Source organism: Taeniopygia guttata, chromosome 4A, assembly GCF_048771995.1.
Source record: "Taeniopygia guttata chromosome 4A, bTaeGut7.mat, whole genome shotgun sequence".
Taxonomy (NCBI): domain Eukaryota; kingdom Metazoa; phylum Chordata; class Aves; order Passeriformes; family Estrildidae; genus Taeniopygia; species Taeniopygia guttata.
In genome coordinates, this window is record NC_133029.1 from 15764231 (window position 1) to 15786736 (window position 22506).

General features: G+C 53.9%; 1 protein-coding gene across 2 annotated transcripts in view; it reads left to right on the plus strand.

Moving 5' to 3' along the window:
- The first annotated feature begins 6728 nt into the window (after positions 1–6728).
- The window catches only part of ARHGEF9 (Cdc42 guanine nucleotide exchange factor 9), a 201353-nt gene continuing 185575 nt past the window's right edge, over positions 6729–22506 (plus strand). Inside the window, exon 1 of one of the 2 annotated variants that reach the window (XM_072929240.1) lies at positions 6729–6861. The gene's annotated coding sequence lies outside the window, so the exon portion shown is untranslated. The remainder of the gene's footprint in view (positions 6862–22506) is intronic. The other variant, XM_072929241.1, reaches the window with a different exon arrangement.

Sequence of the window (22506 nt, forward strand, 5' to 3'; positions counted from 1 at the left end):
GGGATGGGATGGGATGGGATGGGATGGGATGGGATGGGATGGGATGGGATGGGATGGGATGGGATGGGATGGGATGGGATGGGATGGGATGACCATCCTGCTGGATGAGGGAGCTCCATCCATCACCTGCAGCCACCCTGGACACTCCTGGAACAGCTTAGCAGCTCCCTTCCTCCACAAGGCTTTCCTGGGGATTGTGGCTCCATCTCCCCATTCCAGGAGGAGCTGCCAGGACTCCAGGAAACCCTTCCAAGGTCTGGCTGGGAGTGGTAATGCTGCCGCTGTGGTGTTTGAGAGTTTGCTCAGGGGAGAGCCAGGGCTGGGAGCTGCGGGGCAGGAACCTCCCCAGACACGAGGTGCAGGATTTGCAGAGGGTATTTGGCAGCTGAGGGTGCTTTCCAAGGTGGGTGGGAGCCTCCCCATTGCTCTGAAGGCTTTTATTTGAAATCAGGTGTTTTTTACATTGTGGGTTTTACCTCCAGGGCAGCAGTGGTGAAACTCCGCGGTTTCAGAGTAGGCTGAATAAATAAAATCATTTCTTTCATGCTGCAATATTTTTCAGGCTACTGGGATGCTCCGTTCTCCCCTCTTTCCCTGCTGGAGCTGCACCACTGCAGAGCCCACGGAGGAGATGGATCCTGGGGGGATATTTCTGGGGGATGCAGAGAGGAAAGGGCTCTTTGCCAGCATCCCACTGTGTTTGCCACCTGTCTGCAGCTTCCCCAGCGCTGGCTGTGCCCTTGTCCCCGAGCTCTGGAGTGACCATGGCCGGGCAGGAGCTGTCCCAAGGTGTCCTGGTGGCTGCTGCAGAGGCAGAGAGTGATTCAGGCTGCAGAAATCTGCCCGGGGTGCTCCAGCTCCTGCCTTTGGAGCCTGTGCCCATCTGCAGCGAGCACGCTGCGACTGGTCCGGGCAGAGCCGCTCCACTGCGGGAATGGTTTGGCACCCCCGGCACGGGGAGAGCCCCGGGGGCTTCCAGCTCCCATCCCAGCCCGCCTCAGCGGGGTGGTCCCACAGACCCCATCCCCTGTGCCTGGAGGCTTTGGGATGAGCTGTGGCAGGAGGGCAGCAAAGGATGGACACAGAGGTGGGGAAGTGGGGTTTGGGTCCCCTCGTGTCGCTCAGGGGTGACTTTGGCTGTCCCCTCTGTGCTCTTTCTGCCCTGCTGGCTCCCAGCACCATTTGCTTGCCAAGACAGGAGAGCACAGAGAGAAAGGAGTGAGATTGCAGGAGGTTTGGTGTTCAAAGTGCCCTTCCCAGAAGCCCGGGCTGGGGAAGCAGGGAGAACGGGGGTGCTGCCCTCATCTTCCCTCGGTGCTGTTCTCCCGAGAGAGATGTGTGGTTTAGAGTGGATCCCACCAGGAGCAGCCCCTCCTGGGCACGGAGGGGTGTCAGGGCAGGCCCCGGGCTCCTGGAGCCCCAGCCATGGCTTTATCCACCCTGTGCTATTAATAACCCCTGTGAGGCTGCCAGGCCGGAGGAGACGGAGGAAATGAAGTTAATACATGGAAATGTTTCCTTGTTTTCCCACTTGCTGCTCGGGGCTGGCCTGTTGCTCCCTGTCACTGCCATCCAGCCTGGGTTGTGCCTGGGCTCAGGGGCTGGGTGGTGCTTCTGAGAGAACCCAGCGGGGCAATGGGGATACAGGAGGGAAAAGGAGTGTTAGGTGTGTCAGAGCTGCTTAGAAACAGGGAGAGGGCTGTTCTTTGGGGTGAAGGGGGGAAAAGGTGCCTTTCCTGGTGGATTTGGGGCCGGGGATGGTGTCCCAGGGGATGTCGCTGTCCCGGGGATGTCGCTGTCCCGGGGATGGTGTCCCAGGGGATGCTGCTGTCCCCGGGGATGGTGTCCCAGGGGATGCTGCTGTCCCCGGGGGATGCCGCTGTAGCTCCGGCTCTGACCCCAGGCACACCTCGAGGCCTCACCTCGGCAAGCAGCAGCTTCTCCTGCAAATCCCAAAGCCTGTGGCGGGGCAGAGCACGGCTCGGCCTCTCCTCGGCGTGGGGTGGATTTGGGGGATGTGCTAACTCCTGCCGCTGTTTGTTGTTTCTCGCTAAGACAAGATCCTCCTCAGCGCGTTCCTGGGTGGAGCAGAGCCCAAGGATGGAGCTGGAGCCAAGGACACCCTCTGGGATGGAAGGAGACTCCTGCAGCACGTGCACCACGTGAAGAAACCTCCACAGATGGAGCAGCACATCAGTCCTGCAAAGCCAGGCGAGAGAAACGGGGACACCAGGAAATACATCCTCCAAACTCTCTGCTGAGTTACGGAAAACCAGCCGGGAATTGCAGCAGGAAGGATCTCCTGGAGGCAGAGCAGCTCCAGGGATGTGCCCCACACTCAGCTCTCACCTCGGGGGGCTCACCCTTTCCTCCAGGTTTCCCTCCCTGGGGTGATTTCCTGCCGTGGTTTGCCACCCCTGGGCTCTGGGCCTGTGGGTGATGCTGAGTCAGCTCCTGCTGGTCCAGGGATCCACTCCCAGGCTCCTTCCCCTCCCCAAAAATTACCCTTGCAGAGAAGGAATGAGCAGAGCCCAGGGCAAGGACAGGAGTCAGGTGGATTAACACGGGGTGGGTGCAGGGGGCAGGAGCACAATGAGCCCTCATTACAGCACCCATTAATGAGTGGCTTTGCTAATGAGCTGAGCTTTTCTCTGCCCCATCCTGCAGCCACTGAAACGTTAAAAGGAGGCAAAACTAGTCTCTATCTCCTGCTGTGGGTGGGCCTGCCTTGCCTTATCTTACCTCAGGGAAACCAAACCCTGGGTGATGGGTGCCAATGCTGGGGTGAGGGCACCAGGGGCACCTCCCCCTGCACCAATGGGGCTGGAGCCAAAGGGCTGAGCTTTATTTCAAACGTGCACTAAATCTGCTGCTGGGCCCTGGCATGTGTGTGCAGCCCACTGTCCCTCACCTGCCTAAAACTGTCCCCATCCGTGCCCCGAGCTCAGCAGGGCCACCACACCCGGCCCATGGGCCACTTGATGAATTAATTGGAGGCTCTGAAAGGGGCTGTTGGGCTAAAGCACGCCGTGCTTGCCTCCTTGGAGCCCACACACCAGGAGCACCTGAATTTAAGCCTCCCCTGCCCAGTTACAGGCGTGTGTCCATCCTGAGAGCCAGGGGGAGCACCAGAAGCACAGCGAGGTGGGAAACTGCCTGCGTTTAGGAGGACCTGTTTGGGTTTGACTCCCAGGGTGGGGTGGGGGCTGGAGGGAGTTCCTGGGATTCCCTGCCCGGATCAGGGCATGGCACCAGCTGCTAGCCAGGCCAAGCTCAGCCTGTGTCCCCCTGGGAGCTCGGATTTGATGCCTGGCTGTGGTGGGAGGGTGCTGGGATGGGCCCTGGTGTCCTGCCTCAGCTCAAATGCTCTGAACTGAATGTAAGAGAAAATGAAAGGACACAAGAAACTGCTGGGACTTAATCAAGGTGAAAGTTTAGGAATATATTGGGAGTATGGAAGTGCTGAGCCCTTCTGGGCAGGCAAGGAGACTGCAGCACCTGGTCTGAATTAAAAACGAGGATTAAGGAGTCCGTGAGCTTGTGTTGTCATGGATTTCAGGGCACTGTGAGAGTGGCAGGGACAGCAGGTTATGGGATGGGGTGACACTGTGGGTCCCTGCCCTGGGTACCTACCAGGAGAAGCTTATCGAGACCCTTTTTTATCAAGCTGGGTGTTTTGTGAGCCACTCCTGACCTGACCCAGCTGTGAATCTGAAGCCCTGCAGAAGCCTGAGGTCTCCTGGCCAAGGCAGCTGCAGTTCAGTAGGACTGAGCTCCTCACAGGCACCACAGCAGTGAGTGGTGGGGATGTCTTAATCACATTTAATCACATTTTCTGACTCTTCCATCACTGCAGAAACGTTGTTTGGGTTTCCAAGAGGCTGCTAATTCCTTATCACTTTTGTTTTGTGTGTTTTGCACTTCAGAGATATTTCAAGAGCCCTGTGGGGGTTATGTCCTTGGATGGCTCTGGAAGTAAAATGTCAGCTGGGGGAGAGGTGAGGAGGGAGGAGGGGACCGTGGCTGGGGAGGCCACCCCAAGGGCCAACCCTGCCTGCTGGGTTATGTTTCAAATTTCAGGGTTGATACATCATCTAAACTAGGGTTTAGGGGCAGAAAAGGGCTGGGGGTTTTGAGGTGTTACCCTCCTCCATTGGGCACATCAGTGTTGCTGCCCCTGAATTTTGTGCTATTGTGTTTTTTCTTTTTCTTTCTTTCATTTTTTTTTTTTTTTAATGCATCCAAAGGTTTTCTTCAAGCCCAGCTTAGGCAGCTGTGTGACCCCCTCAGAGTCTCACCTTTCCTGGAAAAAGGAGGGAGCTTTTAGCTGTTTCCCCTGAGGAGGAAAACAGGAGATGACACCACTTAATGTCCCAAGTGGGAAAATTAAACACAGTTTGGAGCAGAGCCCCCATTTCCCCAGTCCCAGGTGTCTGATCCCCAGGACAGCAGCTCTGTGGGTGCTTCCCGTGGTGCCAGATGTTTATGGGATGGGGAGGGGGCTGGATGTGACCCCTGTGTGGCACCAGCAGGGCTGAGCTGTCCTTGGGAGGCAGCTCATCCTCAAACGCTGCTCCATCAGGTGTTGGTTCCTGGGAGGAACTGGGATGGAATTTTGCCTCTCAGATTAACTCCCCATCAATAGGCCAATGGCACAGAAAGTTAAGGAGTTTCTCGCTACCCCTGGTAAATTTCGATTATTTTCTTTGGCTTTGATGCATCATCATGGAAACCATCAGAAAAGCAGGTGGAAAACTCTGCACTCGTGCTGCTCCAAGGAGTGATTGATATGATGCTCCCAATTACACTTAATTGTGGTTATCCTATTAACAACAGCCTCGTTCTGTGGCACACAGCTGCCTCTCCATGGGAAACACTGTTAACATAACTTAAAACATCAATTACAAGCAGCAATTAAATCCACTAAGCCTCGTCCAAATAATTATTTCATTTCCTTGTAATATTTTTCACGTTATAAAGGCAGCTTCTTCAAAGCGATTCTTGTATTTGTGTGATCTCCTATTTATCCATGTGGGAACATGGGTGGAGAGCAGGCCTGGGTTTGCAGGGATTTATGGAGAGGGAGATGTATGGTCAGGGTGGGAAAACTCGGCCTTGTCCTGTTAAGCTTTCAGTGTTCAAAAAATGTGTGGATGTGGCATCTGGGGACATGGGCAAGTGGTGGCCTTGACAGTGCTGGGGGAATGTTGCAGTGGATGGTTTGAGAGGGCTTTTCCAGCCTTGGTGATTCTTGGTTCTGTGGGGAACGGGCTGGTGACGTTCTCCAGGTGTTTCTGGTTTCAAGGGCTGGTGACGTTCTCCAGGTGTTTCTGGTTCCAAGGGCTGGTGATGTTCTCCAGGTGTTTCTGGTTCCAAGGGCTGGTGACCTTCTCCAGGTGTTTCTGGTTTCAAGGGCTGGTGACGTTCTCCAGGTGTTTCTGGTTCCAAGGGCTGGTGACGTTCTCCAGGTGTTTCTGGTTCCAAGGGCTGGTGATGTTCTCCAGGTGTTTCTGGTTCCAAGGGCTGGTGACGTTCTCCAGGTGTTTCTGGTTCCAAGGGCTGGTGATGTTCTCCAGGTGTTTCTGGTTTCAAGGGCTGGTGACGTTCTCCAGGTGTTTCTGGTTTCAAGGGCTGGTGACGTTCTCCAGGTGTTTCTGGTTCCAAGGAGTGATTTGAAGCACCTGCTCAGGCCCAAACGAGCTGGGTTTTCCCAGGTGGGTTTGTGGCTGTGTAGAGGGTCTCCTCTCCCAGCAGGGGAAAGAAGGGATCTTCCTCCCCGAGACAGGGAACAAGCGAAGCTTAAAAAAAGACAACACAGAAGATAATGGAGTTAGAGCAACTCTATTCAGGAATCAGAACCCTGGATAAAATCGAGGTAAATTTAATTCCTGCCATGTGGGCTGCTCAGCAGTGATGGAAGAGCCGATGTTGGGTGTTCTGAGTGTGCCCTAGGCAAGGCAAGGTGTCCTCCTGAAACTGTGGAAGGGATCTTGGGGATGATGCGGCTGGAGCAGCCGGGCACATTTTGGGGAGCCGCTCAGTGCCCGGCCTGCGGCTCAGCCTGCGGGGCCGGGGGTGCGTGGGACGGGCCGGGGCTTCCTCCGATTGTTCTGACCGGAGCGGGGCGGGGACACGGCGGGGACACAGCGGGGACACAGCGGGGACAGCAACCCGCGGGTGCTGCGTGCGGGCATCGCCCCCAGCCCCGAGCAGCTCCGGGCCAGCGCGGCCGGGCCGGGGCGGTGCCGGCGGGCGGGGGCGGGGGCACGGCGGTCCCGCGGCGATCCCGCAGCGCGGCCGGCACCGCACGGAGCGGCCGCTTCGCCTCGCCTCGCTCGCCGTCGGTGCCGGGTGCGCACAGCGGCGGCGGCAGCGGGCGGGCCCCGACGGGACGGGGCTGCGGGGGATGCGCGGAGCAGCGCGGGCCGCGCCGGGCCCCGGCGGCCGCCCCCCGAACCCCGCTGCCCGCGGGCGGGCGCCGGGGACGGCCCGAGCCCGGCCCGGGGGGGGCCGCGCCGCCGCCCCCTGAGCGCTCCGCCGGCCCTGCCGGGGCTCCCGGGCCGGGGCCGGCGGGGAGCGCCCGGCGCAGCCGGGAGGGCGGCGGGAGCGGCTCCCGGAGCGGGGCTGCTTCTGCTGTTCACTCCAGTCCCTCTTAGGTGCTCGCACCTTCAGGCGCTTTTAAAATTTTTATTTCGTTGTTCTTTTTTTTGGTATTTTAAAAGTTTTGTTTTTATTTTTAAAGATTTTTGGTTTTTTTTTTTTTTTTGGTAAACATTTCAACTTTCTGACGCCAGCGTAGAGTTTTGCCCTGCTCGCCGGGACGGCGGGAGCGTGCGGCGCCGAGGCCATGCGGTGAGCGAGGTAAGAGCAGGACCGGCACCGGGACCCCCGAACGGGCTGGGGCTGCCCCTGCAGCCGCGGCTTCACTGAGTGAAGTGTCGCATCCCTCCTCTTTGTGCTCTGACCCCACAAACCCCTGTCACCCCTTCGCAGGTACCTGCAGGACAAACCCTCCGGTCCCCCAGAACGGTCACAGAGCCGCGAAGTTGGGATTAGTTTCGCAGAACGTCCCTTTTTTATATAACATCACGTGGGAACCTTTTCTTTGTTGGGCTTTTTCGGCTGTGTGGGAGCTGCTGAGGAAGCACCAGCTCCAAGCTGAGCCGGGCGGTTCCTGCCGCGGGCCCGGGATGGGTTTATTTTCTGCCGTGTGTGTCAGAATTGAGCGGTTTGAGGCTGGTTTGCACCCTGCGAGCTCCCGAGGAACTGGGTCACTGCTCGCCCAGGGTGAATCAAGGCGCGTTTGGGTCCGGGGGAGCATTTCTGTGGGTTTTGGTGGGAGTTCCGTGCCTGGCAGCGTTCGCTCCTTACTGGTTTGAGTGGTCTTGGGGAAGCTGATGGAGTGAAAGTCTCACTCAGGTGTTCACAGAGCCTGGCTGGAGGGTTCCTCTTCCCACCTCCGCCTTGGTGGGTTGGTTTTATACATGAACATTTATGAGATGAGAGATTTCAAAACGCGGGGATTAATGGCTGGTATCACCTCCCTGCTCCTCCCTGGGGTTTTGTTATAAAACAAGGCACGACTCCTTCCCGAGTGACGCCAGATCCCGGCACCGGGGCCGGGCTGCGGTGCCCGGGCCAGCCCCGGCTGCCTGCAGCTGATTAAACCCTCTCTGCCGGGTCCAAACCTACTGTAACTCTTCAAATCGAGTATTTATGGAATGCTGCTCACTCCCTTCCCAGTATCGGCACTGATTGGCTTTGGGGAAAGTCAAATTGCCAAATTTAGGTCTGTTACAGTAAGTGCTGGAGCAGGTGGATGTTTTGCTGGAGCTCCTGCACAGAGGGTTTGGGTGCCCTGCTCCAGTGCTGGCAGCATGGCTCATTCCAGGGGCTTTTGGTGCCTCATTGACCAGACAGGGACTGGGAGTGCTGAATTTCTGCTCTGCCACCTCGTTTTCCTGGAATTAATCTGATTTCTGTGCATTGCAAGGAGAGCTGACCGGGTGTTTGTGTAGGGTGGAGAGGGCACACCGCGCTGTCCCTCATCCTTGGTGTCCAGGGAAGTTACAGACTCAGAGCTGCTCCGAGCCCCCCTGTGTGGCACTGAGGTGCCCACTGTGGCCTCAGGGAGGGCTCTGTCCTTCACAAGGGTGACAGTGACCTCGCTGCCTTGCTCTCCTGCACACAAGGAGCTGTCCCAGAGCTCAGGAGCTCGTCCAGGTGGGACTCCCAGGAGCTCTGGGTGGTGGCATCACTGGCACAGGTGGAAAGGCACGGTCCAAGAGAAGAAGCTGCTGGTGGGGAGGAGGAAGCATCAGGTGCATGATCACAAGGGAGGGAAAATGCATCCCCTCCTTGAGGGAGCCTCCTGATAAATTCAGCTGAAAGTGCTGCAGAAAGGTCTGCTTTGGAAAGAGGAATCTGGAAACTACACTTGAACTAAAAGCCACCGGTGCAACAAGTTGATTTCTGGTCCTTTGCTCCATTTTTGGTTCATCCCACACCTGTTGTAAAGGTTATTTCTTCCCATCCTGGTTCCTGAGTTCCGGAGGCTCCTGCCTGCTGTTACTGCTCCTTTTCCTGAGTGCTAATTGCTCTCAGCCATCCTGTTCAGTGGGTTTTTGTTCTCTTCAGCTTGCAGGCTCTTCTGAAACTTCCAGGTGAAGTCTGAGAATGGATTTGCTTTTCAATTTTCCTTACTAAGCCTCAGCAATAGTCTGGGGCACCCCAATGATCTGAGTTGGGGAGCTGAAAACCCCACAGTTAATTACTGCAACCCAGTGCCACTCGGAGCGGTTACTTCTGCCTGTATTCCTGCTGCTGTATTTCTGTCTGCTGATCCCAAAGACTTCCCCAATATTTGCACTGACATCAGCTGATTTTATAGAATTCCTCTGCCTCAGGATGGGTGGGAGCTGCTCCCACCCCCGCCCCTCCATGGGCCGGGTTCCTGGTGGCACCACGAGCCAGGGATGTCACCACGTGTCCTGCCCCATGGCCCCCTGCCAGCCTTGTTTCAGGGCATCAGCATCACCAACTTGGATTTTTGTGAGGTGTTTTTTATGAAAAGTTTGTTGTGTTTGGCCTTCTTGCATCCAGCATGCAATATCTGTGGGGAGGAGGTTATTTCTGGCTTGGTGCTGACATTAGGACACAGGATTAATTTTCCGTTAAATGAGAGATTTATCTGAGTTTTCTTCATCTGCACGCCTGACCTGAAAACCTGAGTTGGAATTTGCCAGAAGGGGGCATTTTACAAACATCACAGGATTTTGGTGGCGGGGAGATGGGCAGGGTGAGCTTGGCTGGAGGATTAGGCAGTGATGTGTGTCAGGGAACCACAGAGTTTTGGGGAAAATTCTTGTGCAAATAAACACTAATAAATGAATTTTGGGTCATTTAGGGCTTGAGTGCAAGGAGGCCAGCTCCCAGTCCCACTGCAGCCTGATGGCTCCAAGTAGTTGGTAAAATAAGAAACTGTGGAGTAGCCTTGAATTTTTTTTTTTCTCTGAGGAAACTCTTTAAAAATGTATTTTCCAGTAATCTCCCAGTAATTGTTCCTTGCTGTAGGTTGAGCTCTGAGAGCTCTGGTGTTCTTGGTGAGGTTTCTCTGCTTTTCCTCTCTGGAAAGAGGGTGTGGAGCCCACAGCTCCATGTCCCCTCTGTTGGAAGGTGGTGCTGAGCTGCCCATTGCTCATCCTGACCCAGTCCTGCCCAGTAAAGCCAGTCCTTCTCTGAGGCACACCAGGAGCTGTGCTGGGCTCTGGGGGGTGGCTTTTTGGGGGGGAGGGAGGTGTTGGATTTGGGGTCCCAGGCAGTGTGTGCTTTCCAGCCTCACCATCTCTGTCCTTAGCTCTTCTGTCCCCATCCCAGAGCCCTCCTTAGTCCTGGCATCAAAGCTTGGCTTTCTCTGCCCTTCAGCATTTACCAGGGGGGGTTGTAAAGGCTGCTTGTAAAGCCCTGCCCTGCTGCCCACAGCCATGGCTTGGTGGGAGCCTCATCCCCTCTTCAGCCCTGGGCAGAGCAAAGCAGAGGCAAATTAGGGGAGTGATGGAAGAAATGGGGTGGAAACCATGTTTCTGTTTTCCTGGTTCCCTCCTTGATGTACTAGCTGCTGGGTTCCAGTCTGTGTGCTAAATCCAGCAGGAAGGGACTGAATTTGGCCACTTGTGTTCGTTCCAGGAGGTCTCATGGAGGTCCTGGAGCATCCCCAATGGTTCAGGATTGTGCTAAGCCAGGCTCAGGTGCCATCACCCATTTCCTGAGCTTTCTCCTTCTGCAGTAAATGCTGATCTCTCTGCACACCCAGAGTGATGGCCTTCCTGGAGTAATGGGGAAGGTATGCAGAAATAAAACCAGATTATAAAAACACCTTCCTGCTACTCCTCCCTTCTTCCCAGGCTTGACTTCTCTCCCAGTTTCTTTCCTTTGTCCCCCTCGGAGGTGCAGGGTGATGGAGAGTGGTGGCTGTGGCCAGCTCATCACACCTTGGCTCTGCTTCTCCTTCCTTCTCAGGGCACTCCTTGTGCTCTTCCCCTGCTCCAGCCTGGGCTCATCCACCATTCCTGCTTTGCTGTAGGAGCTTGTCCTTGGCTTTTCTCAGGGTGAGGGGCTGTGCTGATCCCTCCTTCCAGACGGACGCTCCAACACTGGAGCATTTTGGCCACAATTGCAGTCTCTGTTCTTGCTGCACCTGTGCCATCTTTCCAGGAGAGATGGAGAGATTTCCACGAGCCTCCCAAACCCCAGCCTGCTCCGTGCTGCTTTCCCAAGCACTGCAGGATAAGCAACATCCGTGAGAGAAAAGCCAGGTCCAGATGTTGCAAGAGGCTGCTGCGGTCATGGATTATCCACAGCCATTCCCGGCCTGGATGGCTCCTGTTCCAAGCCACTGGTGTGGTTTTTTCCCTTCTTCCCAGGCTGGGCTCAGTTGTGGTGCTTTCCCTGATGCCAGAGGAGCATCCCAGCACAGGCAGGAGCTGCCCTGACGCCGTGTTCCCGTGGCAGAGCTTTCCCAGGGTGTTTTCTCCCGGGAGCTGGCGCGCGCCGCCGCACAGGAAATTCTGGTTGCACCATTATTGCGGAGCCTATTGTTTGGGGCAAGGGCAGGATTCGGGCTTGCTCACATCCTCCAGTGTCTTGCTGTGCTGAAAGGATGTGGTGGGGTAGCCAGGGCTGCAGGAGGAGCACAAAGCTCCGAGCTGCTTTTGTGCAGGGTTCACGCTTAGCCCGGATCCCTTCATTTCTGACCAAACCCGCCCCTCTGGTTTTTCCTGGGAAACCTCGGGGTTAAGGAAAACTTGGAGTGAGGATTGAGCAGGGCACAGTCCTTCGTTGCAGTTTGCAGCGTTTTGCTGCTCAGCCCGCTCCTGTTTGTGAGTGGTGTATGGTGGGCACCTCGTGTAGCCACAGGTGCACCCTGAGGGGTGTAAAATCAGGATTTGGGGGATACAGAACCCACCAAGTGCTGCCTTGGGGATGCCAGCACACGAGGCCTGGCTCTCGGGGTGTGTGTAGGCAGGCAGAGCACGTGGCAGCTCTGTTTTCACCTGCCACAGCCCCGTGGCGTGACCAAGGCCTCCTGTTCACCCTCAGTGCCTCAGTTCCTTATCAGGGTGATGGAGTGAGCTGCTCTGCCCCTGTGTGCTTTCACTTTGCCTTTCCCCCTGCGCTAATCTTTGTGGTTTAGATGCTTGGCACTGATAGCTGCCTTTCCCAGGCTGGGCTCTGTGGGTTGCAAAAGCTGCTCCTCACTCACCCGTGTGAGCCACAGCTCCTTGCAGGCTGCCTGGCATGTTTTGGCTGCTGGCAGGAGCAGGAGGATCCGAAAGCTTTGTTGTCCAGACTGTCAGGGATGGCTGCTTGCCCTCCTCGGGTTTTTCATTCCCTTTTGGCTGCCATCCCAAAAGAGGGAAGGCACCAACCCAGGGCGGGTGTACAGAGCAAAGCTGCACGTGTGACGTTCCTGCCCTGCTGCGTGCCAGGGCAGAATTCAGCTTGGAGGTTCCCAGGGCTTTTGCCTGAGCTGCTCCTGCCCCAGCAGAGCCCTGGGCAGGCTGTGCTGGGTTTGTGGAGCAGGGTGGCTGAGCTGGCACAGAAAGGGACCCGAGCAGCCTCTGTGCTGCCACGTGCCTGGCAGAGGGACGGGGAGCCTGGCAGCAGCTGTCCTGTGTCCCTCAGCTGAACAAGCCACGCTGGCAGTGGCTGTGCTGCTGCTGCTCTCACGCTGGCACAGGGCACCAGCTGATGCCGTCCTGCTGCCACTGGGCTGGCATTGTCTGCCAGGGGCCTCCTGCACACTCAGGGCTTGTTTGAGAGAGCCATTAATCAGTTTAAAGCTGCCTTGTGTCACTGGTGGCTGTGAGGAGTGCCTATTGTGCGAGGGAAGAACGGCAGCGATGTCAGCGGCTGTCCTGGCACGGGACTGTGTCACTGAGGGGCAGTCACACATCCTGCTGGCCTGTGGTGGCCACAGAGCCTCTGGAGAGGAGTTTGGCCGCTCCACCACAGCACCCTCCAGCCTCCTTTGGCCAGGCTGGGGCAGGGGTGGCACCAGGGCCCTGCCTGAGCTCGGCACTGCAGCTGAGAGTGAGAGGAGGAGGAGAGTGTTCACCAGGTCTTTGAGTGTTGGGTTTGCACTGGAAGGGCGCTTCCCATCAGGCAACCCAGGGTCTGTTACCATGTCCCCATCCCTTCCTTGCGCTGCAGGGAGCTGGACAACGTTCCTGGGTGCAGAGCATGTCCTAAACTGGACTTCCACCCTGTGTACTGGAGCTGGGAAAGGCTCTGAGAGCTGGGAGAGCAGCAGACCCCGTGTCCCTCTGCTGTCACACTGGGAGCATCTGCTTACAGATAACGGGGAAAGCTGGGACAAGCAGCAGGGCTCGGGGTGATGTCCTGGCATTTCCACAGAGTGCCCTGTGCTGCATGGGGTGGGTGATGGCAGCAGGGTGAGGGTGACCCCTTGGTGTGGGTGATGGCAGCAGGGTGAGGGTGGCCCCATGGTGTGGGTGATGGCAGCAGGGTGAGAATGGCCCCATGGTGTGGGTGATGGCAGCAGGGTGAGGGTGGCCCCATGGTGTGGGTGATGGCAGCAGGGTGAGGGTGGCCCCATGGTGTGGGTGATGGCAGCAGGGGGGTGATGGCAGCAGGGTCAGTTTGTCCCCATGGTGTGGGTGAGGCCCCATGGTGAGGGAATGCTGAGCATGGCTGGGGTGGGTGCCTGGGAGCCCAGCTGAGCCTGGGGGATGCTCTCTGCACCCTGTGTTCTCTGTCTCTCTGTGTTTTCCAGGGAGATTTCACACACCACTGGCTGATGACTTGACTTTATGTGGTGTAAGTCCTGCCAAAACAATTTCTTCCTGTTATTGCTGCTCCAGTTTTAGAGAAGTGATAAGAACCTTTTGCAGGGACCTGGTTTCTCCCAGGGGCTCTGCTGCTCTGAGTTGGGAGCTTTGAGCAGCAGTTCCTGGGGTGTCTTTTCCTCAGTCCTCCACTTAAATTTCAGAGTTATATTTAGTTAAATGATTTAAGGAATGTCTGAGTATAGTCTGTGTAGGGTCTCTCCACAGCCAGATGGATCTGGTTCATTTTGGATGATATTTCCTATGAATTATCTCTTCAGTTGCTCATGGAGGTGGTTAATGAAGGACAAAGAGCTTGAAGACAAGGCTTGTGTTAAAATGGGAGCTGAGACAATGTGAGGCTGTGTTTGGATGTGGATTGAGTTGTGGGACTGTCCCAGGTCTCAACCCTGGTGCCTTCAGCTGACGGTTCCTTTTGTCACACCATTTTGTTTCCATTCCTGCAAGGGCAGATTTTTAAGGCCAGACCTTAAATATTCCAATGGGTATGGGGGTGGATCTTAAACCCCCTTCTGCTTGGGTCTTAATTTGTTTTGAATGAACAAACTGAATATAAAGCAGAGCCACCAGAAATACAGAATCCTAGAATGGTTTGGGTTGGAAGGGATCTTAAAGAACATCTTGTTCCAGGCCCTGGATGGGCAGGAACACCTTCTTCTGGAAGGTTTGCAGGGCTGCAGCGTGGGCCTGTGCCAGGCAGTGCTGGATCAGCTGTGCTGACTCAAGATAAGGGAATAATTCCGGGTTCCTGGTGGCAAACGGAGCTGGGAGGGCTCCGGCCACTCTGGGCCGAGCAGGCTGCACTCCTGCTCCTGAGAGAGGGTGGCTGGGAGGAAGGAAAACAGGAAAAAAAGGGTCACTTAGTCATGGGGTGAGGTGCTGCCCCTCTGCTCGGGGTGGCAGGGCTCTCCCAGCACCTCAGGTGTGGAGGGTGAGAGAAATGGGGGAGACAAAAGTCCCTTATGAAGGCAAATGTTTGAGCCATGAGGATTCTGCCAGGAAAAGGAGGGAGCTGAACTCTTCAGCTGGGCTGTCCCCAGGTGCCTCTGGCCAGGTGTGATGCTGGGAACAGTGTAAGTGAGTTGGTGCTTGCAAACAGGGATCCTGCAGAAGGGATCTGCTGCAGCAAGAGCCCAATCTTGGCTTCTGACCCTGCAGGGGTTGGTGTTTTCTCACTCTGGGATGCAGCAGCAGTGCCTTGGAGAAATTCTCCAAGGGCAGGAACTCTTCTGTGGCCTCTCTTTGGTCTGTAATTGGTCCCTGTGACTTTTTGCCATAATAATTAAAACCAAGTATTTAAATAAACTTTTGTGAAGATAATGAGTTGCATTAGGTAGAAATATTTGTATAAAATAGAAGTAAATAAATGACCTAACCCAGCCCATGTTTGACACAGCTAGAAGCAGTTTTCTCCAAGACACAGATTACTCCATAATTGCTCCTTAATGAAGTTCTTGCCTCCTTGCTCTGAAGGGTTTGCCCTTGTCCAGAGCACAGGAGGAAGCAGCAGTTATATGGAAGTTACATGATCCAGGCTGGCATGTTCATACCCCTTAAAGCTCCTCTGATCAGTGGGTTTTGCACCCATAAAGAATGAGGGCAATGCTACAAAAAAAGTCTGTATACAGGGAGTCCATTCCTGTGATTTCAGGCTGGAACACTGTGTGATAATTACTCTGAAATTTTTCTAGGCACCTTGCTTTGATTCCTGGAAAGTCTCACCTTTATTTACAGCTACAGCATGTGTTAATTAATAAATAAATTAGTTGAAAAAGAAGAATTTTATTTGGGAAGAGCTTTACTGCAGAATGCAGGACAACTACATGCAACATGGATTGATTTCTGGTGCTCCTTGAGGCACTGCTCAGAAGAGCCAAAGCATTGCCCATCTTCCCTCAAACACACAAAAGGAGGTGCAGCTTGGGCTGGAAGCAGGAAGGAGCCATGGATTTAGGTGGTGTTGGAGGACCTTCCCTGGTTCTTTCTATTCCCTCTGCTGAATGAGGATGACACATGGGGAGAATGAATACTGAGATCCCTAATTTGGGTTTAGTTTCGTCACCTAAATACATGTTGGCACACGTCAGTGGGAAGTCTGATTTTGGTGTTACAGGCACAGCTTTCCCCCTGGTGATGCCTCAGGTTTTAGCTTTTATGTTTTTCAGATTCTGTGCTGCTTTAGTGTGTGGGTCTGGGCTTCATCTTAGGGCATGGTGAGATCTCTTCACAGAGTAGGAGACAAAACAATTCTTTCTCTAGCTGGGGACAAAGGACAGGTGATCCAAATCTCAGGCCCAAGAGCACAAACAACGTGGAATGAACAGAGAAAAACAATCAGGATGGGACTTAATGGGCTGGAGCTGTAATTGGACAATTAACTCCAATATACAAATGGAGCAGAACTGATCCCAGTGAGATACCCCGTGAGCGCTCATGCATTTTGGGACCATTTTGGGTTCACCTGGGGTGCAGCCCTGGCTGGGCTCTGGTGCTGCCCAAGGTGGATCCATTGAGGCCTTTTAGTAAATCCCTGCTTGATTCTTTAGCTCTGTCCAGCCTCTGCTCTAGGTCAGCCTTGACGAGGCATCACTGGGAGGGGGCTGGATTGGGGGTGTCTGGGGGCATTTCCTGAGTGTGCAGGGGCGTCTCTAGAGAAGCTACAGTCTGGGACAGGATCTTCTGCAGAGCCTGCTGTTGATCTGCTCTTTTGCTGCTGGGAGGGCTGAGGCTCAGCCTCACTTAAATTGTCATTTCTAATTGTGGAGGTGTGGGGATCCACATTTTAAGCTGGATAAATAACAGTTGGGTTTGGTCTGGTGGCTGTGAAGCTGCATTGCTGTAGAGATGGGTCAGAACTTTGTGTTCCTGAGTTGGAAAGGACCCCCCAAGGATCACTCCTGGCCTTGCATAGGACAACCAAAATCACCATATAACCCAGCTCCCAGATGAGGGGCTGGATTAATTTCTCTCTTCCTTTGCTCCTTCTCTGCTCGTACCCCCAGTGGAGGGGCAGCTTGGGAGGGAGGTTCAGCACAGGCTTCTGCCAGGCTTGGAGCAAATGAAACAAGGGTGATGCCTTGGATGTGAGGGTCTCAGAGATTTCAGTGGGTTTCACTGATTTTCACTGGGTACTTCATTCCTTCTCCTTTCTGCCCTGCTGGACCCGTGCTGTCACCCCCTGGGGGCTGTGGGGCAGAGGGTCTCTGCCTGACCTGTGTTTCTGTGTCCACAGGCAGGACTGAAGCCCTCCCCTGCCCTGTGCCAGGGCTGGCTCCTTGCAGCCCTTCCCAGTTGCTCTGTCTTTCAGGGAGATTATTTCTGGCATGCTCTGTCAGGTTTCTTGATTTTCTTGCTGCAGGTAGTTGTGAAACAGCAGCTGTTCTGCAAGTGCCACTGCTGGGCTGGCACTCACTGCCTGCTCCTCTGGGGGAGAGGGTGAGTGAATTAAGGACAGACAAGAAAAAGAGGGATTAAAGTCAATGGAAGATCCCTCTGCTTCTGTGGGAATTGAGTTTTGCTCAGGCTTTCTGCTGGACAAGACCTTATTCTTTAATGTTTTCTTTTGTGAAGCACGTCTGTTGTTTCCTCTGAAGGAAGAAGGGGTCACTTTTTCCACACTGCTGACGTGAGCTGTGAATCACAGTGGTTTTGGGAAGGTGCTGTCACTGGGACCAGTCACCTGTCAGAATATTTGCTGCCTTCACCCCACTGTCCTGAGGCATTTTGCAGCCCGTGTGCCACAGGGCTGGGTATGACCACAGCTCAGAATGCACTTCTGCTGCTTCTCCAGGGGCTGGGCAGGAAGGATTGGCTCCTTAAAGGTCTGGGTTTGCAGGCAGCCCTGGAGCCTATGGATGGGAGGTGATTTTACTACGGGAAGGAAATGTGTCAGCACGTAGCAGAGATCCAGCACACGGCCTGGAAGCCAAGGGGGTTCTGCCTTGGTGCTCCAGCTGCAGAAAGGCACAGCTCTGGGGGGACATGCAGAGAGCTGAGCAGGTTTTGTGGATGCTGGGGAGCTCCTGGGAGCTGGGCTGGTCCTGCCCTGCCTGTGCAGGCACGTGGAGCCTGCGTGGGAGTTCCTGCAGCAGCTGAGCAGGGTTGGAAACCCAGCACTGAGGAAACACGAGCTGGGGTGCCCTGGCTCACTGCACCCTCCTCAGGGGGCACATCCTTGCAGAACTCATATCCTTGTCTTTTCTAAGGATTTGCAGCCTCATGCCTGGCTGCTGTGCAGCTCCAGGGCTTTCCAGAGCTGTGGAAGTGTATCACTGCTGCTCAGCATTGGCTGAACTCTGTCTCCTAGAAAGAATTTAGGTTTGTGTGACATGAGCTGGCAAATCGAGATGTTGTTTTTTTGCTTGGTGGCAATGTTTGGATATCCACGCTGTGCAATTTCCTGCAGAAACTAGATATTGCCTGCACATGTTCCCAAACTATTTGTGTTTTAAAGCCTGGGTGAAGCTGCAGGTGTGCCGGGCTCATCCTTGGGTCTGCAGCTCAGAGGGGATGGGCACTTTCTGGGTGACTGGCCCTGTCCTCCCCTGCTTGTGGCTTTTGTATAGACCTTTGCCACACATGGCAATAAATTTGTTTGCTGTTGAAAAGGAGTCATTGAAGTGACTGTAGAATATGCAGAAGACAGAAAAGGGTGAAACAGAAAGGTGCCTAATACTCAAAACACAACCCCCAGCTCCTTGTAAAAAGATTCAGGGCTTGTTCCATAAACAAGGACAAAAGGACCCTTTAGCTGCTCCTGTTCTGCTGAGTTTTGATCCCTAATAAAAAGGGGTGAGCACCCTTGGGGAGAGCAGGGTGGGCAGGCAGGGGAGACACAGCTATGAGGCCACCCGTGCCTGCTCAGCCTCATCCCTAGGGCAGGGGCAGGAGATGAGAAGCTCATCAGCAGTGATGCTAATTGGATGCAGTGTTGGCTCCCTGGAGCGTGAGCAATGGGAGCTGACAGCCTCTTTGGCAGGTCAAAGCCGTGCTGGGGCCAGGGATGGCCAGGCAGGGGCTGTGCTCCCCATCCCTTCACCTTGGCTGCTTTAGTGTCCCTGTGGGATTGTCCTGCTGGGCTGGCCTTGATGAACTGTGGATTTGAAGCCTTGGGTTAGGAGATGAGGAACAGCTGGGCTGCACAAATGCAGGATAGCTCAGAGGCAGCAGCATCCCCCACCCCCTGTAGTTTCTGCAGGGCATCGCTGTGTGCCAGCCTGGGCTCGGCGTGTGCTGCTGGCTGGTGTGCAGTGCCTCTGGATGCAGGTAAGGGTGAGTTTTGGTTGTTGCTGTTGAGGGGGAGAGCAGCAGAAAAGTGTCAACCTGTGTAAGGAGGCACCTTGTGACTTTGGAGCGTTCTGCACCAGCCTTGTGAGGGAAAAGTAAGGTACAGGCAGGTGTCAAACTACTAAAAGTTCCCTGTGTGACTCCTAAAAATGCCTTTCTGGGGTGAAAAGCCCCAGCCTGAGAGCAGGCCAGGCACGTGGCAGTCACTGTGGTTTGCTGGAAACACCAGAGTGGTTCTTTCATGTGCTTAAAGGCAATTTAGTGCAAAGCTACTGGCCTTCCTGAGCTGGATATTCCAGCATGCTGCAATGGACAGGGACACAGCAGGTGGCATTGGCCTGTTTGGGACATCAGACCTTCCAACAGCCAGAAACTGGATTGATTTTGTGGAAAAACAGTGTAGAAGTCTCTTCAAGGAATTGTGTGCTGCTGAGGGCAAAGTCACTTGTACACTTGATACCCAGGGCTCTAAAGTGAGACTTTGTCACCAATCTCAAAGCAGGGCAGGGAGATACCTCACCTTGTAGTCAAAAAGCTGTGCTGGATGAGGTGTGTTTTCCACAATGAGATACTTGGGGAGTTGAGAATCAAGCCCTGTGCTTGTATGGTTGTGTTCAACTGCTCTGAGGAAAAGGAGGACAGGGGTAAATTCCACCCATGCAGCTGCCTGAGAGGAACAGATCTTGGGATCTGCTTGGAGGTAGAAATAAGGCTGGAAGTGAGACAATGAAGTAGAGGTGAGGTGTTCTTTGACATCACCAGGGCCACATCAGGGAGTTGCTGAGTAACCTGCTGAAATGTAACCTGCAATAATCCTTGAAAATGTTTGAGCAGAACGGGTTGCTGCCTGTGCTCTGAGTCTCTGCTTGTGAATTTGGGGCTGGTGTTGGCACCCAGCTCTTTGTTTCTAATCCTGATCTGAATGTGCTGAACCTACATTAGCACAGAATCCCAGACTGGGAGGTCTGTAACTATGGCAGTGTCCTCCAAACGTGCCCCTGTGCCCCTCGTCTCAGCGCTGGCATCGGCGGGCTGCTATGTAAGGTGGCACTCCTTTCTTCTAGTAGTAATTCCATGTCAAAGAGGAAATATAAATAAACTCCCCAAACAAAAGAAGCAAGGAAAAAATAATTCTTTCAAACATTTAAGCAGGAACAATAGGGTAGGATATGCACTCTCTGGGGAGGGCTAATGGCTGATACCGATAGGAGCACAGTGCTGCCTTGCTCTGTACCTAGCTGGGCTCAGCGAGGATTATTTATAGCAAATGTTATGGCAGAAGCATGTGTGACCTGCAGGCTCCCAGCGAGGGGAAGAGCTTTCCTGTGCTGTCTCTGGGATACAATAGACAATTATTTAGACACTATCTTTGTCTCAAGATATAAACAATTAAACGCTGGCTACTGATTTCTGCTCTGATGTTCAGACCATGCTTTCTTCTTAGGGATTTGTGGAGAAGGCAAGGATTTTTAAGAAATGTCACAGATGTGAAGTTCCTGAGGCGTCCCTACCAAACTGACCAATTGGGAATGCAGAGTAATGTCACAGCACCATGAAGTTGTTGTTTCCCAAAGGATGGCAGCCAGTGGTTCAGTGTTGTTCAGCTGACATTAATGGGGTGTGGATGGGTGTAGACCCCTGAGTCTGCCTGTTCCATTGTGTTTTGGCTCATCACTATGATATTAAAGTACCTACTGCTGCTACTGGATAGTAATTAAATGTTCTTACATATAATTAACTACTTTCAGTTGACTACTGAACAGTTTAAATAATCTACATGTAATGGCAGATATTTTGGTATTAGGATGGTGACAGTTGGTGCCAAATAGCTGGAGAAGTTGGGGAAACAGCTATTGTGCATCAAACCAACCTTGTGCTGGCAGATGACTCCACCTCCCTCCTTTTCCTGGGGGTCCCTGTCCATCCTGGGTGCCAGTACCAGAGGATCCTTTTGGATCTCTTCAGGACTCACCTCAGGTTTATTTCCTGTAGAGCAGAAGAATTTAGAATTGCCAAAAAGGGGGGATGTGGAGGGTGCTGCTGCTGTGGCTCAGTGGGCAGAGGGTGAATCTGCATCTGCAGTTCCTGGAGCAGCAGTGTGGCTGTGGAGGAACATTTAGCACAGGTGCAGTGCCAGAGGTGTGTGGGCTTTGTGAGAGGCTTGGTCTGAAATCCACCTTCAGCAAGAGCTGATCTGTTGTTCATTATTTCATTCCAGTTGTATTTCAGGGATTTTATATCTCTGTGTTTTTATCTGGAGTGTCTGCTCAGCTTTGCACAAGGAGCTGGGTGCTGGCTCTCTCCTTCCCTGTGTGTATAAAGCTGATTCTGGCTTGGTGTAAGGTTTTAGTGCTCCGTGTGCTGCAGAGCCCAGGGCTGGTGCCCTGTTCAGCTGCCTGGCACCTCCCTGCAGTGCCAGGAGCACTCCAGTGTGGAGCTGTGGTGTTTGCAGTGAGCTGCTCCCAGCCTGGCAGCACCAGCACCGGCCCAGTTTGTCTGACAGATGCAGTGGAGCAATTCTCTCTCCCTTGGCTGCAGGCAAAATGAGTCTCCTGCTCTAATTTCATTGTGTTTAGCCATCTCACAAACTCTAAAGCTCCCTGAAATGGGAAGGAAGTAATGTTTAAATTTTACATGAGTGAACTGATTTACTCAGGCTGAAGTTTTGAGTTCCGTCCTTACAAATACAGGGCTGGAGCTATCAGTCTGTGCATCCATCCGTCTGCCTGCTGAAGATTGAATTAGCAGGAGCACAAATGCAGATCCAGGACTGTAAAAGCTTTGGCTTAAACCAGTGCAAACCATGTAGGGCAGATGCTGCTGCCACAGGGAATGTGTTGTGTTTGCCTGGGGTTATCTTGTCTGCTAGTCTGCCCTCAGTGATGGAGCAGACCATTGCTGCAGGGTCACTTCTGCCGCTGGCAAGTGGTGAAGTTGCCGTTCCTGGGAATATATTTAAAAAGTGTGTGGATGTGACATTTGAGGATGTGGTTTAGTGGTCAGTGGAATTGATCTTGGAGGTTTTATCTAAACTTTAATGATTCTGTGATTCTAAAACTCAAGTGTTTGATAATGTCTGTCCACTCCTGACTGGGAAGGGATTCAGATGCTCCTCTGCTTTCTTCTGCTCCTAATGGAGGGGTTTAGCTTCCTGTGGAAGGGATTTTGCAGAGCATGTGAAATGCTGGTTCAATTCTCTGGTCGCTTCCTATGGGCACCGGCCCCGCGCTCCTTGGGGAGCCCAGTGCCGGAAAGTCGTAACTGCGCTCGCTGATGGCCTGGAGATCCCTTTTGCAGATGTTTCACCCAGGTCTCTCCTTCCACCTCTGTTGAAATAAATGAACAATCAAGCTGCAGTGCTGCCATGCCTGGCTGGGGCCCAGCAGCAAACCGTCCTCCTTGACCCAGAGGCAGAGGATGCTGGATTTCTGTAGGGGCTGCATTGGTTTGTGAGGTGGGGATCTGCTGGCAGGGATCTGCCAGGTGGGCAGGGACTTGATATCGGGCTGCATCCTCAGGGTGTGCTCTGTGAGCAAACACAGCTCTGCCCTTGGTCCTTGGATGCGGCACCCAGCAAGTCTGAAACGTCTGCGGAGACATAAACAGAAAGGGGGAGAAGTCACGATTCTCTCCCTATTTGTTTGACCTAAATACACTGAAGTAACTGTACCCCCATGAAAGAGATAATTTCCTGACGCTGGAGAGCTTAACATCTGTTTCCTCCCATTTTTTTTCAGTGGTAGAACATGGTAACGGAAGAACTGGCGGGGTTTTCTTTCCTCTTTTTCTTTTGTATAGCAAGAGGCGCTGCATGCTTGGGCTAAATACGCTCCCCGAGAGCAGACAGGTTTCT